Raw genomic sequence first — 2,640 nt, forward strand, 5'->3', positions numbered from 1 at the left:
AAGTATTGTGGGGAAGGTCTTTGCTCGCATTGCTCTGACCAGATTGCAGACCCTGGCATCACACATCTATCCTGAGTCTCAGTGCAGCTTCAGAGCTGGTAGATCGACAGTCGACATGATTGTCTCACTTCGGCAGTTACAGGAGAAGTACTGTGAACAGTACAGACCACTCTACATTGTCTTTACATATGAACATACGAATTAGGAGCAGGAGTGGGCCACTCGTCCCTTCGAGCCTGCTTCACCATGCAATAAGCTCATGGCTGAACTGATTACCCCACATTTACATCTGCCTCCGATAACCTTTCACCCCCTTGCAGATAAAGAATCCATCCATCTCTCCCTTAAAAATATTCAAAGACTCTGCTTCCACCGCCTTTTGAGGAAGAAAATTCCAAGGACTCACGACCCTCTGAGGGGGAAAATTGCTCCTCATCTCTGTCTTAAATGGGTGACCCCTTATTTTTAAACAGTGACCCCTAGCTCTAGATTCTCCCACAAGGGGAAACATCCTTTCCACATCCACCCTGTCAAAACCCCTCAGGATCTTGTATGTTGCAATCATGTCGCCTCTTTCTCTTCTAAACTCTAGTGGATGCGAACCTAGCCTGTCCAATCTTTCCTCGTAAGACAGCCCACCCATTCCATGTATTAGTCTAGTAAACCTTCTCTGTACTACCTCCAATGTATTTACATCCTTCCATAAATAAGGAGACCAGTACAGTACTCAGTATTGCAGAAGAGGTCTCACCAATGCCCTATATAGCTGAAGCATAACCTCCCTACTATTGTATTCAATTTCCCTGGCGATAAATGATAACATTCTATTAGCTTTCCTAATTACGTGCTGTATCTGCAGACTAACCTTTTGCGATTCGTGCACTAGGACACCCAGATCCCTCTGCATCTCAGATCTCTGCAATCTCTCACCATTTAGATAATATGCTTTTTTATTATTCCTGCCAAAGTGGACAATTTCCCACTTTCCCACATTATACTCCATTTGCCAGGTCTTTGCCCAGTCACTTAACCTATCTATATCCCATTGTAGCCCCCTTATGTCCTCTTCACAACCTACTTTCCGACCTATCTTTGTCATCAGCAAATTTAGCAACCATACTTTTGGTCGCTTCATCAAAGTCATTTCGAGAATTGTAGAAGGTTGAGGCCCCAGCACAGATCCCTGTGGACCACTCGTTACTTCTTGCCAACCAGAAAATGACCCATTTATGCTGACTCTCTGTTTCCTGTTCGCTAGCCAATCTTCGATCCATGCCAATATGTTACCCCTGACACCATGAGCTTTTATTTTCTGCAATAACCTTTGATATGTCACCTTATCATTCTGGAAATCGAAGTACAATACATCCACCGGTTCCCCTTTATCCACAGCACATGTAACTCCCTCAAAGAACTCCAATAAATTGGTTAAACATGATTTCCCTTTCACAAAACCATGTTGACTCTGCCTGGTTACCTTAATGTTTTCTAAATGCCCTGCTATAACATCTTCAGTAATCGCTCCTAACATTTTCCCTAAGACAGATGTTAAGCTAACCGGCCTGTCGTTTCCTGCTTTCTGTCTCCCTCCCTTTTTGAATAAATGAATTACATTCGCTACTTTCCAATCTAACAGAACCTTCCCGAAGCGAGGGAATTTTGGAAAATTAAACCAGCGCATCAACTATCTCACTAGCCACTTCAGGACCTGGCGACTTGTCAGCCCGCAGCTCCAACAATTTGTTTAGTACCACTTCCCTGGTGATTGTAATTTTCTTGAGTTCCTCCCTCCCTTCCATTTCCTGACTTGCAGCTAATACTGGGATGTTATTTGTATCCTCAATAGTGAAGACCAATCCAAAGTATCTGTTCAATTCATCTGCCATCTCTTAATTATCCATTATTAATTCCCCAGACACACTTTCCATAGGACCAACACTCACTTTGTTAACTCTTTTCTTTTTAAAATATCTATCCAAACTCTTACTAGTTGTCTTTATATTTCTTGCTAGCTTTCACTCGTACTCTAATTTTACCTTCCTTATCAATCTTTTAGTCATTCTTTGCTGTTTTTTATATTCTGTCCAATCTTCTGACCTGCCTCCCACCTTTGCACAATTATAGGCATTTTCTTTAAGTTTGATAGTATCTTTAACTGTTTTCATTAAACATGGATGGTGAGTCCCACCTTTGGAATTTTTCTTTCTCGTTGAAATGTATCTATTCTGTGTATTCTGAAATTTTCCTTAAATGTCTGCCACTGCATCTCGATTGACCTATCCCTTAACCTAATTTGCCAGTTCACTTTAGCTAGCTCTGCTTTCATGCCCTTATAATTGCCCTTATTTAAGTTTAAAATACTAGTCTGGGACCCACTCTTCTCTCCCTCAAACTGAATGTAAAATTCAAACATGTTATGATCGCTACTACCTAGGGGCACCTTAACTATGAGGTCATTAATTAATCCTATCTCATTGCACAATGTCAGGTCTAGTATAGCCTGCTCTCAGGTTGGCTCCAGAACTTATTTTTCCAAGAAATTATCCCAAAAACATTCTGTGGACTCCTCATCTAGGCTACCTCTGCCCATCAGAATTTTCCAGTCTAAATGGATATCAAAATCCACCATAATTATTGCTG

This window comes from Heterodontus francisci, unplaced genomic scaffold (genome assembly GCF_036365525.1).
Source record: "Heterodontus francisci isolate sHetFra1 unplaced genomic scaffold, sHetFra1.hap1 HAP1_SCAFFOLD_58, whole genome shotgun sequence".
Lineage (NCBI taxonomy): Eukaryota > Metazoa > Chordata > Chondrichthyes > Heterodontiformes > Heterodontidae > Heterodontus > Heterodontus francisci.